Consider the following 16,357-nt stretch of genomic DNA (forward strand, 5'->3'; position numbering starts at 1 on the left):
GAAGAGAAGGCTTCCGGGGCAGAGCTGAAGGCAACATGTATACGTTGCTACCGCTGCCAGGAGCACAGAAAGGCTAAAGACTGCTGCGCCAGAGGGAGGGAGGAAGAGAGGGGGTAGACAGAGTCGTGACTTCCGGTGGGTGCAATGCACCCCCAGCACCCACGGAGTCGACGCCAATGGCGGCAGCACTGTCTGCAAAGAAGACAAGTCAGACTCAGGACTGGTCTACTCTCGGGCCCCCGACTCGGAGAAAAACAGCTGATCCAACCATCTGCTGTGGCTGGGGAGGCTTAGCCTCCCCAAGCCTCTTATACCGGGCGCCTATGAATGTACATATAAACCCCAGCTCAGCTTCATCCAGGGGTCTCACACTGCTCACCCAGGGACCCAGGGGGCACACAAACAGAATACTTCTGCCACATAAACAGCTCCCACTGGCTGGATCACTCGAGCTTGGCACAGGCTAGGACCAGAATAAATTTAGTAGACTGAGGGTACTCTTTTTATCTGGGCACTTTCACTCAAAAGGTTAGTCAGCAGTCTTAATATGCAGCGTTAAACTTAACATGCTTTACTAACAGCAACTTGAAAAACAATTCATAGACTTGTCAACTCGGTCTGTACAATTCAGTGTTTTTCTTCAGATGCACAAAATAGTCTCCACATGATATCAAGGCTTTCAAACTCACAGTTCAGTTCTGTCTTAAATCTCCTCTATTTGCAACCAGAGTATCAGCATAAGGCATATAGGATCTATGTGGGATGTATAGAACAAACCTTAAAGAAACTTCAGACCACTCAAAACACGGCAGCTAGGCTTATCTTCGGAAAAACGCGATTTGAAAACGCAACAATCCTCCACGAGAAACTACACTGGCTCCCAATTAAAGAACGCATTGCTTTCAAAATCTGCACTCTGGTTCACAAAATTATCTACGGTGAAGCCCCGGGATACATGACAGACTTGATCGTCCTACCAACTAGAAACACATCCGAATCAACACGAACGTACCTAAATCTGCACTACCCAAGCTGCAAAGGACTCAAATACAAATCAACCTACGTCAGGGTGGTAAACACACTGCCTTTGGTTGCCCCGACAGCTCTTTTCTGCTGCAGTGTCCCACCTATGCGGGATAGGAAATTGCAGCAGAGGGAAAGATTCCAGGCCGCTGAAGGCAGAGTGCTTACCTCACTGATGCTGCTGGGCCAGTGGCCCAGAAAATTGAAGAAGGCAGCGCTGCAGTGTGCCGAAACGGAACAGGAGAGAGCTGACCAAGGAGGTTAGATTGAGAACAGGAGATGGCATGATGGCTGAAGCAGGGAGCGGGAGGGCAACCAGTAGTGCCCAAAACCCAGGCACTTGACTGGCCAACAGGGTTGGAGAGCCTGAGGCAGAGGCGTAGCCAGACAACAGATACTGGGTGGGCCTAGGCAAGAAGTGAGTGGGCATCAAGTGTTCACCACCACCACCACCACCAAAGAAATATCTCAGCTGGCGAGAAAACGCTTCTTTCCACCTTGGCTTACCATCAAAGGGAAGTCTTCAGCTGAAAGAGCTTGGGATCTCCACCAGCTACCACTAAATGTATGCTACTGTTGGGTGGGCCTGAACCCTAAGTGGGTGGACCCTGGCCCACCCAGGCCCACCTGTGGCTATGCCACTGGCCTGAGGCTGAAATGGGGGAGGGGCTTGGGCCCCCCAAGGCCCCTCGTAGCTACACTGCTGGTCTCTTCAGTTGCTCTCTTTCCCATCCTGGAACAGGGTTCATTCATTTATGCAATAAAAGTTCTGCCAGAAGTGAGATACGGCTGCTCCTACTTCTCCTACCTGGAATGTATTGTCCGTCCCCCAAGCACTCCTTTTTGTTCCCAATTTGGGAACTCCATGCAGGCAACCACTGCCCTATAGCAGAGGCTTCCAATCACCACATACTGCAAACTTCTCTTGGTTTAGTTCCCGGACTTCCCCCTCAGTGCTATGGGTCTCAGTGGGGGTGGGCTACCAAAAAACAGAATTTTCTCCATGCAGTGCCTTTTATTAACTCTTGGCCCTGCCCCCATGAACTAGCCTTTACTCTGATTTTCTCACCAGGCTGTCAAAATACCAGCTCTGTTTCCCTAGTGACCCCCCCCCCCCCCCCAGAAAAATCTTCCCACCTCCAGCTACTGCTACTACTACTACTATTTATCATTTCTGCCAAAGCCCCGTTTTGAAAACATATATGATATGATTTTGTAACATGATATGAGTTTAATTGTCAGAGTTATAGATTTTGCTGGATAAGATACAAATGTATATATAAAATATATACAGATGCATAGGCAGTGCTGCTGCCCTAGCTATTTGCCAAATGATTTTTTTTATAGACTATGGAAACTGATCTTTTATTCAGCTAGTGGTATGAGTGAACCAATGCAGTTTAAATTAAACAGGTAAATGTGTTGTATATTAAGAATCACTCTTCCAAGGAGTATAGTGCCTGCATTACATTTATTCTTTCTTTTCACACTTTCAGCTTATGCGAAGGCCCTGGTAGAAGACAATTTCTGGACACCTTCTTTTCCCTGGGAACAAACTGTTTCAGCATTGGTTCAAGCTGTTACTGGAAACTCAACATCTTACCCGTTTTATACACTTGTCCAATGCTATACGTTTATATTAGGGACATGGTGAGTTTCCTTTCCGGCTGCTAAGATAAGACTTATATGGTCTGTGCCAGAGCTGGTGGTTGGGAGGCGGGGATAGTGCTGGGCAGACTTATACGGTCTGTGCCCTGAAGAACACAGGTACAGATCAAAGTAGGGTATACACAAAATTAGCACATATGAGTTATCTTGTTGGGCAGACTGGATGGACCGTGCAGGTCTTTTTCTGCCGTCATCTACTATGTTACTATGTTTACTTTGCTTCTGATGTAGTATGGTAGCATTATGTAAAAAGCAGTGAGATAAAAGAAAATGTGGGCCTAAATGGATGTAAAGTTTACATATAATGTTAAAATGGAAGTGTCAGGTTCTCAGGTTCAGAGCCCACGGGGCTGGGCTCTGGAGCAAATGTGAGCCCTTGGGCTGCTGACGAGGAGCGACAGCAGCAGGCAAAACCCACCAACCAACACTGGGTAAGCACACCGGCAGGGACTGCAGGCACTGCCCAGCGAACCGGAACACATGGACTGGAATCCCCCGGACTGGAGGACCCAGGACTGGAACACTGGACTGCAATCCCCCGGACTGGAACACACACCGGACCGGAACACACTGGACTGGAGCACACTGGACTGGTCCCCCGGACTGGAGGACACAGGACTGGAGCACACTGGACTGGTCCGCACAGCTTCACCTGCACTTAGCTACTAAGCCCCCCAGGAGTTGAGCTCCTGGGTTCGAGTAGCCGACAGGACTTACTGGATACCGGATGACATAGGGACCAGGACTGGAAACAGAAGTGCTCCTAACCCTAAACTGATCTACGTGCTCCCAAGCCCTAAACCAGCGGGAGTGTTCCTTATAGTAAACTGACAAAAAGACTTCCTAAGCCCTATACTAAACAGGAGCTCCTAATCCCTGCTCAAGAAAGGGACTTCCTAAGCCCTAGACTAACAGAGCAGGGAACTAAACACAGGTGCTACTAAGCACCAAGCTACAAGCAGAGCTTTACACTAATAAGCTAAACACAGAACTAACCAGCTACCTAAGCACTGCTCTAGCAAGCTAGATACAACTAACAAGGTGCTTCCTAAGCACTACTCTGGCAAGCAACCAGAAGAGCTCCTAGCACTAAAAGGGAAGACAGGGGAGCCACAAGGAAAAAGCAGTGAAGCTAACACATAAGCCAAAAGTGCTTCTAAAGCACCAAACACCACCAGCAAAGACTGCAATGCTCCCAATAGCACAAACACCAGAAGTACTTCTAACAGCAAACTCTGCAGTGTTCCTAACAACACCAAACCCTGAAGTACTTCTATCAGCAACAGAGCTTCCAAAGCCCTGCACACAGCAATGCTTGCAAAACCAAAAGCAGGGGAACCATAAGGGAAAAGCAGGAAAGCTAAACACACAGCCACCAGTGCACACTACACTAACCTGGACCTTAGCAAAAGCAAGCAGGGAAACTAGACACAGAGTCAGAAGTGCACACTGCACCACCCTACCTAAAGCAAACACCACCGTTGCAAAGGCTCTGAAGGAAACAACACCACTTCCTTATCAAGGCCCTCCCTGATGATGTCACACTCCCTAGACCTAGGCAAAAGCACACTGACCCAGAGAGGCCCAACCCACACCAATGCAACACTGTGAAGCACTTGAAGCCAGTACACCCAAAGAGAGGTAGAGCAACTCAGGCAACACACACACAGGTGCAGTATAGTGAAACAATTAGAGCCATGCTGCTGGAAGCTGCCAGCACAGAGAGACAGAGCCAGCTCAGAAAGGACAGAGAAAAGAAACAGAAGCCAGCTAAGAAGCTGACCCCCAGGAAAGAGGTAAGTTTGAGAGGGGTTCAGACCCCAATCATAACAGGAAGTCGTAGATGAAATTAAAACTTACCAATTACCTTCATTTTCTTTTAAGTGAGAAATGCTGATTCTGGCAAAAGTGAAACACTAGTCTCAGAGGGGGAGAGTTTTGGGTGCAGAGGTATTATTTCCTTTAAAATAATCGAAGGCATCCAGGAGACCATCTTCTGCCACCAAGAGATGCTGTCCTAGAAGGCTGAAGAGGAAGGGAGAGCAGATCCTTCAGGACTAAACTCAAATTCCAAGTAGATGATTTACATGTTTGACTCCACAGAGGAAAGTATTCCACCTGGGAAAGTTGTAATGAACTTCCATGATTGTGTCTCCTGTAACAAGCTAGAGCCAGTCTCTGCCCTTGGTGAGAGTTGTGGGTTTACTACTGTTCCCTCTAATTTTGTGCAGGAGTCCTGCAATTACATTGCTGCCAGTGGGAGGTGGTGCTTCAATGTTGTGCTCTCAATCGCTAGGAACAGGCAGGTTCCTGGAGTCCTACAGAGCTTGCCTGGCACTTACTATTGAGAATGTGATAGTGAACCAGCACCTCCCACTGGCAGGACTGGAGGGAGCAGTGTAATTACTATCACCCTGATCTCCTCTGGACGAAGAACAAGATTGAACAAATAGATCTCTTAAAAAGAAATTCTGTCTCCTAGGGTATACATTCAAATTTAAAGTAAGCTAATGTTTCTAAAGAAACATCCTCTTGCTTGGTTTCCTTCAGTTTTCATGGGACTGGGAGGAAGAATGAGTGTAGAGCTCCGTTAAAGCGCAGTTGCCCAAGCTCTATGCCTTCAATGTCTCGCTGTAATTTTTATCAGTTTCCACTGCAGTCTGTTCAGGCTGCTGCCTCTTTCCACTGTGTACCTTTAGCTCCACACACCAAAACATAAAACGAAAAAAAAAAAAGGAAAAGAATTATAAAAATGTGAAACCTCCTTTACCCTTATCTCTCTCTCCTGTGTCTGCTTGGTGCATCTTGGTCTTTATCCCATTGTTATGCTCTTTGCCTCTCTTTTCATGCCACACTTGTTTTTGTGTTGTTCTGCTACCTGTTTTCTTTATTTTTCAGTTTGTATTTAGAAAGTTTAAGAACAAAATACAAAACACAACCAACCAATACAAGAATGAGAACATTTTCTGAGTATGCCATCCACTATATTGTGGAATCTAGTCATTTCAAAGATACATATTCCTCAAGTTACTCCAGTCTCAACACTTTTTCTGGCACTCAGTGGGAGGCCTCCTTTGCACAGTACCCTGTTCATATCTGTGGTGTAAGCATAATTTGCAAGAAGAAGGACATGATCCTCACAGAGTAGTTAATATGGCAAAAAAGCGAGGATACCATAAGCAGAGCCAAAGTAATGTAGAGATGAGTTCAAAACTGTTTGTAATGAAGATATCCACTTTTATAAAATCTTAGTTAACAGAAAAGAAAACATCCTATATAATAAAAAGCACCTCCAACGTTCTCTGAAGCCTTGAAGCATTCGTGCTCTCTGTAAGGCTCCATCTCCTGAATTGACATCATGTACTTCTGGGTACGTCACCCGCAGCACTGACCAACCACACGACAGCAGCACGAGGCCTCGCCCCTGCCGCCTTCGCCGCAACACCACGCCCCCCAGGCCGCCGCCGCTCACCCCTCCAAACCCCCGAGGTCACCACCGCTCCCCCCTCCACCCCCCCCCCAGGGTTACTACCATTCCCCCCCGAGGTCGCCGCAGTCACTGCTCCTCCCCCCCACCCGGGACCCCTGCATTGAAATCGCAGTCTCACCTCCCTAAAAGCAGCGTTGCAGGCAGCAGAACACCTCCCTTTGGACCTCCTTTCCTCCTTGCGTCCCGCCGTCACAGAAGTTGCGTCAGGCGAGGGCGGGACACAGGAAGGGAAGGAGGCCTGAAGGGAGGCGTTAGGCTGGCTGCACCGCTGCTTTCACGGAGGTGAGTCTGCGATTTTAATGCAGAAGGCAGACAGTCGATGACGGAGGGCGGGAGGGGATCCTGTGACCAGAGAGTGGGGGGGGGGGGGGTTGGAGGGGGTCCACAGCAGAGAGGGGGGGGGGGGAGGGGTTCTTGAGAACAGAGGCATAGCCAGGTTCTGATCTCAGGGGGAGCAGACTTTTATAAAATAGGCGCCGGTTGGTGTCAGCTAGACAGCAGTGTCAGTGTTGTTGCTCAGGTGCTATGGCGGGCAATGATTAATACAGGCAGTCTCTGTTGCGTCCTGCCTACAAGGAAACAGTAAGTTACATCAGGAGGCAGGACGCAGAAGAGGTCCCTCGACTGGCAAGAGCAGGCAACCTGTCTTCTTAACTACAAAGTAAAAATATTCAGGAATAGCACACACATTCCTTCCACTGCTAGACACCTTGTTTAAATCAGATGGGCTTTTGTTTGTGTGGTGACTGGCAAGGGGGTACTCCAAGACTGCCCTAGAACACAAAACTTACCACACCATAACAGCCCTAACCCACCTATCAGAAGAGAGTGCTATATATATTACACTGGACTGTGGAGCACCAATATACCTACTATTGGAAAACTGGAACAAACTGCACTGTTACACATTCCTACATAGACACTACATGCTAGCAGATCCTTCACCTCAGTCACACATGCAGAACATTGACAGACTCATTTATATAAACATAAGATTAGCCATACTGGGTCAGACCAATGGTCCATCTAGCCCAGTATCCTGTTCCAACAGTGGCCAACCCAGGTCACAAGCACCTAGCAGAAACCCAAATTGTGACAACATTCCATTCTACCAATCTAATACAGAATAGGGAGCCACACACACAAAAAAAACATCAACAACATAATTGAAATAGAGACCTCCCCACCACTCTCTGTCCAAGGAAGCCAGACTCTATAAACAGTGCAATACTAGTAGAAAAGAGACAGAAATGCATTTTCTCCTGTATATTTTACAAAGTAGGTACATCTCAGTCCTTACAAAGTATTAAATAAAATTTTCTACCTTTGTTGTCTGGGAATTTGGCTGGTCTTTTTTTCCATATTCCATGAGTCAGCCTTACAAATTCTTTTCCAGGCTGGCCTTTCCATTTCTTCTCTCACCTCTTGTCTTCTTCCTTTCCTTCTCTACATCTGTTTGGCACTGATCTTGCATTTTACGACCCCACAATCAAATAGCTGTGTATAGAGCTGCCACGTGATTCAGTTCCAGAAGAGAGATTTTTCAACCAGTTGTAGTGTGAACTCACATCCCAAATTCATATGGGATTTGCAGTCCCTGATTCTACCCATCAAAATCTGTGCTGCCGTACATCCAAAATGACTTAAGAAAATGCACTTGGATCCCTCTACAGTTGTTTGAACAATTTATTTTCTAATTTGCTTTGGTCCCGCTGTCTCTTTTCTGTTTTTCTTTGTTTCTTCTGCTATTACAGGGTCTTTTGCCCATCTGATTTCTTCTGTCTCCAAGTGCACCAACCTTCTTTCCTCTGCACCACTATTTGTCCTGTCCAGCATCTCCCTTCTGTGTCCCTTGTCCCTATCCTACCCTCAAGTTCAGCATCTGCCATTTCTGTGTCCCCGTCTCCCCCCTTTTTCAGCACAAGCCTACCTGGTCTCCTCATCTCTCCATTTTCTAGCATCTGCCATCCAGGTGTCCCCATCTCTCCCTTTTTCTAGCATTGCCCTGTGTCCCCATCTTCCCCCTTTTTCCAGCACTACCCCTGTGTTACCATCTTCTCCCTTTTCCAGCATTACCTCTTTGTCCCCATCTCACCCCTTTTTCACCACTGTCCCCATATCTCCATTCCTCTTTCCAGTGGTGCCCCTCTATGTCCCTATCTCCTCCTCCCCTTCTCAGTAGTGCCCCTCTGTGTCCTTATCCCCCTCCTTATCAGTAGAGCCCCTATCTCCCCCCCTTTTCAGTAGTGCCCATGTGCCCCCCATTTCTTAATTTTGCAGCACTGCCTCTTTGCGTTCCAATGTCCCTCTCCTCTCCCTGTCCAGTATTGACTCTGTGTCCTTTTCCCTCCCTGTCCAGCATTTACCCTTCTCTCTCCCCATGTTAACCTTCTTCCCCGTCTATTTCAGCGCTCCCCATCCTCCTTGGGGCCACATATCTCCCTGGCCTGCTCCCACGGTCCATCCTCTAGTCTGGCAGCTCCAAGGAGGTTTAATAGATAGGAGGCCAAGTGACAGCAAAATGTTGAAACCAATTAGGCCAATCTCACTTTCCCCCTCCCCACACAGCTGTCATTGCTGTACTCTCAAAACAAAGCAAGCAAACCTATGAGCTGCTGCATCCACGTTGCCACTCTTTATTGTTAAAAAAAATCCTTTATCCTCCACCTTTTAAGACACTGGTTATCCTGCTGGATAGTGATGGCACAAGGAAAGCAAGTTTGGTCCAGTGAAGACTAACTCAAAATAACCTGTTTCTTAGCTGGGTCCTAGTATTACCATATTAAAAATGCAACCATACCATGCCTCTGTAGCTATGTTCCACTAATGTTAAACAGTTAACTGGATTTCTTGAAAGGATTATATAAATGTAGGATGCATGACTAGGGGCACAAACATACACTTATTTATTCAATATCACAATTGCTCATGTAGAGCCACAAAACAACTTTTTAGGGCAGATAGTGTTCCTTTTATTATCGACCAGATAGAGATAAGAGTTTTCAGTTTTGGTATGATATAAGTCATCACAAGAACAAAATATAAGAAAACCAGTGGACTGAATTAGGGGCTTATAGCCCATTTATGTTTAAACAAAAGAGATCTGCATGGAACAAAATATTTATTTTGATTTTGATTTATAAAACTACTTGCCCCTGAAACACGTTCAAAACAGAATAATCCCTTTGTGTATCTAAAAGGAAAACATCTACAAAACAGATGAAGATGTGATTCTATGTGCCGCAATGAAAGGAGAGTTTAATTCTACTTCCATTTAATTTCAGTATATTCTACCATTTAATTTAAATATATTCTATCATCTTTATAACACCAGGCTTCCGAAGACAGATTACAACTACAGTTAAGATGAACCCATTAGGAAACAGGATAGCCTCACTGAAATCTGGACATCTATATATAAGAACAGTGAAAAAAAATGAGCACAAACTATAGAGTTTATAATTGCAGTTTCTACCAGCTACAATAATTTTTGAAGCTGTTTTAGCGATAGTCAATTGTTATTTCTTTTCTCCTCCACCTTTTAAGATGGAGCAACATTAAAAAATGACAAGGTGGATGCAGCACCTCATAAGTTTGCATGCTTTGTTTTGAGTGGGGGAGGAGGGGGGGTGGAAAGTGGAAACAGATTACAAATTGGCTACCTTACCTTGCTTACAGTGGACTAGATAGGTTCACTTCCACTCTGGTGTTGGGCAACGCTTTCTCCCTTCTCCATCCCTGCCCGAGTTTTGCATCTTTCTCCCTGTCTTCTGCCCGCTTCCCCATCCGCATGGTCTGGTCACCTTTACTGCCCCGAAGCGCCGTTCTCCCTCCAGCACCGGCGATTCCCATAGTCAGCCTTCTGACGGTGTGTGTCGTCGGGGCCTCTCCTCAGGTGCGTCTGTCACACTCTCTCTCTCTCTCAGTCAGTGTCTTTCTCTCTTTCACTCTCACACACTGTCTCTCACACACTCTATGTCTCACACTGTATCACATTCACCCTCTATGTGTCACACAGTCCCTCTCACACACTCTCTCGGTCTCATACACTCTCTTGGTCTCACAGAGAGTCTGTGTATCACACATACTTTCTCACACTCTCTCTGTCTCACACACACTGTATCTGTGTAAAACAAACTTTCTCTCTCTCACACTCACTGTGTCTCAGATACACAGTCGCACACACTCTTATTCTCACACACACACTCTCTCACAAACACACTCGGACCCAGTCTCACTCTCTCTGTCACACACACACACTCACACATTCATTCTCTCTCACACACACTCTCTCAAACATACTCCGAGGAAAACCTTGCTAGCGCCCATTTCATTTGTGTCAGAAACTTGCCTTTTATACTAGTGCATCCATAAATTAAGGAATAAAGACTTAACTGGAGAACAAAGACTTGACAGCTGTGTTTCAGTGAGAAATGCTTGCATCAGGAATCCTTTGATTCAATAAAGTATTTTGATGTTACAAAACTCATGGACTTCAAAAGAAATAGATAAGGAGATATGTTCTCTAAAGTTTTGAAAGTACCTGAAATGTTAAGAAAACAATATCATAATGTTCATAGACTATAAGAGATTACAGAAAGATGAAGACAAGCATCACCCTACAAATGTTGCTGTATTCCCCCGCTGTTCATGGAGAACACCCCAGTGTAGATAAGAAACCTCAGTATGGGAATTCCCTTGCATGCTCAGAGAGCCTCTAAGAATTAACCTGAGCTAGTTGAGAGCAATGTATGGCAGGATCCATTGGATTGACATCACTCAGAATTCATTGTGTCTATGGAGAACCATTAATACAGGTAAGCAACTTTGTTAATTAATCATGCAGAGCACTCTACCCTAAAATCCTTTTTGAATCCATAAAGTAAAAGAACGAGTAAGATTATGTGATTAGATTGTACAGGTGACTGTTCGGGGCTGAGGGGGTGAGCATTTTAGTTGGTGGGTGGGGCAAAGAAATGATGGATCTATGTTTTGTGTTTTATTATAACTCGCCTTCAGCTGGCTGGTGAGGTGAGCATATCAAATATTGGAAAACAAATAATGAACTATTCCAGTCCCAACACTTTTTCTGGCACCCTGTTCGTGTTTGTGGTGTAATCATAATTTGTAAAAAGAAGAGCAGGATCCTCACATAGTAGTTAATTTGGCAAAAAAGTGAGGCTATCACAAGATGAGCAAAAGTATTATAGAGATGATTTCAAAACAGCTTCTAAGGAAGATATCCACTTTTATTAAATGTTCGCCACAGATGTATAAAATCTTAGCTGGAGAACAAAAACTTGACACAGCCGTGTTTTGGTGAAAAAATGCCTGCGTCAAGAGTCCTATGATCCAATAGAGAATTGTGATGTTATAAACTCATGAACTTCAAAGAAATAGACAAGGAGATATGCTCTCTAAAGTTTTGAAAGTACCAGAAATGGTAAGAATAAAAAAGCATAGCGTTCATAGACTACAAGAGATCACAGAAAGATGAAGACAAGTGTAACCTCACTAGTGTGACTGCATTCCTCTGCTGTTTCTTTATTTATTCATTCTTATGGAGAACCCCAGTATAGGCAAGCAACCTCAGTATGGAAGTTCTCTTGCATGTTTAGAGAGCCTTTAAGGATTAACCTGAGTTAGCTGGCAGCAATCTATGGCAGGATCCATTGGATTCTTCTATAAGTACTCACAAGTCCTCACCACTATCAAAACTTAAATTATGCAGTTCTTAAGCTAATCCACACTCAGTATAATCACTGCATAAATTTAAAATGTTTATATGTTGTAATTTAACGGACCATCAGAGGGGACCTTCCTCAGTCCGACTTCATTCTTAATTTTGGCTATGTTTTGATTCACATAGATTTTATAGCTTTATCATAACTTCACCATCCTATATAATAAAAAGCATCTCCAACGTTTTGAAGCTGTCTCCGTGGCAGTGAAGCCTTGAAGCATTCGTGCTCTCTGTAAGCCTGCATCCATCTCCTGAATTGACTTCACGTACTTCCGGTTTTGTCACAAGCAGCAGTGACCAATCACTGGAAGGGAATGCTGCAGAGTTGCCAGGCAAAGGAACGCAACGTCACACGCATGAGGGTGTTGTCGTTCCTCCCTTCCTCCCTCCCTCCCCTTCCAGTTCCAGGCCCCCTCCCCCCGAATTTTAAAACTCATCTTACCAAGTCGGGTTTACGGCGGCCAGCAGCAGCTGTAAAAGGCGTGCAGGCTCGGCCCTTCTCTTTCTCTCAGCTCTGGTCCCGCCCTTGCGGAAACAGGAAATGAGGGCGGGACCAGAGCTGAGAGAGAGTGAAGGGCCGAGCCTGCATGCCTTTTACTGCTGCTGACAGCTGCCGTCACCCTGACTTGGTAACTGAACATGACTTCTAAAATTTGGAGGGAGGGGTGCTGGAACTGGAAGGGAAGGAGGGATGAAGGGAGGGACGATGACCCTGGAACTGGGAGGAGGGAGGGGGGATCCTGAAACTTGGAGAGAGGGAGGGGAGACCCTGAAACTCGGAGGGAGGGGACGACCCTGGAACTCAGAGGGAGGGAGGGAGGGGGGTGACCCTGGAACTTGGAGGGAGGGAGGGAGGAGAATCGCTGGGTGGCTGGAGAGGGGCCAGGGGACAGAGGAGACACACTCTCACCCAACAGTCTCACTCTCACACTCGCACATTCACTCTCTCTCTCTCACACACAGTCACTCTCACACACACTCTCTCAAACATGCACACTCCGAGGAAAACCTTGCTAGCGCCCGTTTCATTTGTGTCAGAAACAGGCCTATTTTACTAGTAGTATATAAAGACGAGTTACAATAAGTAACTTAGAGGTCCTTTTACTAAGGTGCACTGAAAAATGACCTACGGTAGTGTAGACATGTTTTGGGCACGCGCACAATCATTTTTCAGCACACCTGCAAAAAATGCTTTTTTAAAATTTTTGCAGAAAATGGACATGCGGCAAAATGAAAATTGCCGCTCGTCCATTTTGGGTCTGAGACATTACTGCCAGCTATTGACCTAGCAGTAAAGTCTCATGCGGTAAGCAGGCAGTAATGACCTGCGCGTGTCAAATGCCACTTGGTATGCGCCCAGTACGTGCGTCCGAAAATAAAAATTATTTTTTGGTTGCGTGTATCAGATGTGCACCAAAAATGAAATTATTGCAAGAGCCACGCCGTAGCCGGGCAGTAACTGAATTTGGCATGCGTTGGGCACACGCAGATGCTTACGCTGCTTAGTAAAAGGTCCCCTTAATGTATTTGTATATTCAAAATGTTCAAATTACTTCTTAAATATCACTTATTTAGCTGTCCAAAGCAGGATGCTTAAGCACAGCAATACAAAATAAAGGGGATGCCTTGAAACAGTAAAAGGGAAACACGTGTCAGAACTTATCCTCTGTTACAGTGATATTTAAGATAAGTAATTTAAATATTTTAATATACAAATACATTAAAGTTACTTATTGTAACTCATCTTTATATACTATGATGAAGTTATAAAATCTATATGAATCAAAACATAGCAAAAATTATGAATGAAGTCGGACTGATGACAAAATAAGGTGTTTTACTTACTTTCACAAGGTTTTTCTCCCCCTCAGTGGAAGGTCACTTCTGAGGATCCATTGGATTGACATTAACCTAGAATTAATTGTGTCTATAGAGCACCCTTAATACAGGTAAGCAATTTTGGCTTGCTGTTAATTAACCATGCAGAACACTCTACCTTAAAATCCTTTTTGAGTCCTCATAATAAAGAAATGAGTAAGATTATGTGATTAAATTGTACAGATGATTGTTAGGGGCTGAGGGGGTCAGCATTTTAGTTGGTGGGTGGGGGTCTGTATTTTGTATTTTATTATAACTTGCCTTCAGCTAGATGATCATATCAAATGTTGGGAAATAAATAAAGAAGCAATGAAAAGCAATAGCACTGATTTCGATATACTGGTCTCCTTTTTATCTTGGTTGTAATATCTTTTAAAAAATTATTCAATCTTTATTAAACATTCTGGTATACACTTGTAAAAATCACAACCAGAAGACACCAAATAATCATAGTTTCCAGGATGTACAGTTTTAGCAAATATCTAACAGAAACAAATAACTTAAAATCCTATACACCCGCCCACTTCTCCTCACCCTCATCCCAACCCCATAAATATTCCTATTGAAAAATTAACAATTCTTTTTTCACCTTTATTTTCTCTTTACATTTTATACTGCTTGTTTTTTTTCTTTTTCAGTATTGTGGCTGTAATACCTTGATTAACAAGATTTAACACACACACACACTCACACTTTGGACCCTGTTTACTAAGCTGCGCTGTATTTATTATTTATTTATTTATTTTATTGCATTTGTATCCCACATTTTCCCACCTTTTTGCGGGCTCAGTGTGGCTTACAATAAGATATGAATAATAGAAATACATTTGTTAAAACTTGGTTATGGAATACATTGTGCAGAGTTGTGCGAGACATTCGAATATCATTAGGAATATAACAATGGGACATCAACATAGAAACATTGGAAGGAGACAGTGGGACAATGGATTACGGGATGAGGGATCAGAAGTGGATGTATGTTGCATTGATGAACAGTGAGTATGGACTCTATGTGTTTTGGTTCTTTCCGTAAGTTTGTTCAAACAGGTGAGTCTTCAGTAGTTTTCGGAAGGAAGCTTGTTTGTTGATCACTCTTAGGTTGCGCGGTAGTGTATTCCAAGCCTGCGTGCTCATGTGGGAAAAGGTTGACGCGTGTAGCGTCTTGTATTTCAGGCCCTTGCAAGTGGGGAAGTGGAGGTTGAGGTATGTTCGGGATGACCTTTTAGCGTTTCTGGGTGGTAGGTCTATTAAATCAGACATGTACGCTGGGGCTTCGCTGTAGGCTCACAAACCTTTAGCGTGCGCTAAAACTTATCATGTGCTAACTCTAGAGACACCCATAGGAATATAATGGGTGACTCTCTTGTTAGCACATGCTAATTTTTAGCACATGTTAAAAAGTTAGCGTGCCTACAGTGCTACAAAATTTGCATGCCTACAGCACAGCTTAGTAAGGGCCCTTTGCTTTTTCTCTGTTATATAGGAATTTCATTGCTTGCTTGAAAGTTGTTTTTTTAGTATATTTTACATTTACTGTTATGTACTTTTGCCTTGGGATTCTAGGGAAGGGCAAATTATGATTAACTAAATGCTTGGGATTGCAGGGAAGAGAATGGAGAGCCCTGTACTGTCAGTGATGTCTGCAGGATTGCGTTTGAACTTGGCTGGACAGATTATGCACTTTCACACCAACTTTTCTACATTATGATTGCTGAAAGGGTAGGTATATTTTATAATATTTTCAAAGGTGATAAGTTTTTTCCTTTTTCTTAATTTCAGTGATGCCTTCCTTCCAATGTGCTTGAGTTATTGTCTATCAGATCAGAACTGTTCATTTCCAGCATCCCTGATTTTACTCAGCTTCTCCTAGACAGCTTCTGCTTTTCCTTACGAAACAGGTTTATTATAGAGAAGAGGTACTGTAATTTGTCTAGTTCTCATGTATTGCATAAAATCACATCATTTACAGGAATTTAATTTTGTCCTGATAGATTTAGAAGAATTTTCGGTTATAATTATAGGGGCCCTTTTACTAAAGTGTGCCAGAATCTTGGTTTAGTGTGTGGTAATGTGAGGTTTTATAAGGCTAAGCCCAGATTTAACATCGCACTATTTTTTAAACTTTTTTTTCTTTTAAATTTCCAGTCAGACATTAATTTTATCATGACTGTGAGGGGCATAATCGAACGGGGTGCCCAAGTTTTCATGAGGGCGTCCTCGCAGGACGGCCCCGCGAAGGGGCGGGGAAACCTGTATTATCGAAACAAGATGAGTGTCCATCTTTCATTTCGATAATACGGTCGGGGACGCCCAAATCTCAACATTTAGGTCGACCTTAGGGATGGTCGACCTTAGAGATGGTCGTCCCTGGTTTTCAGCCATAATGGAAACCGAGGACACCCATCTCAAAAACAACCAAATCCAAGCCCTTTGGTCGTGGGAGGAGCCAGAATTCGTAGTGCACTGGTCACCCTGGCATGAAAGGACACCAACCGGGCACCCTAGGGGGCACTGCAGTGGACTTCAGAAATTGTTCCAAGGTGCATAGCTCCCTT

The 16,357-nt window shown here is 44.4% G+C and overlaps 1 long non-coding RNA gene across 1 annotated transcript in view; it reads left to right on the forward strand.

Moving 5' to 3' along the window:
* Positions 1-16,357, forward strand: part of LOC115476987 — a 65,929-nt gene that overhangs the window by 33,897 nt on the left and 15,675 nt on the right. Inside the window, exons 4-5 of the long non-coding RNA XR_003943254.1 lie at positions 2,520-2,673; positions 15,407-15,521. This is a non-coding gene — a long non-coding RNA (uncharacterized LOC115476987). The remainder of the gene's footprint in view (positions 1-2,519; positions 2,674-15,406; positions 15,522-16,357) is intronic.

This window comes from Microcaecilia unicolor, chromosome 8, assembly GCF_901765095.1.
Source record: "Microcaecilia unicolor chromosome 8, aMicUni1.1, whole genome shotgun sequence".
Taxonomy (NCBI): Eukaryota; Metazoa; Chordata; class Amphibia; order Gymnophiona; family Siphonopidae; genus Microcaecilia; species Microcaecilia unicolor.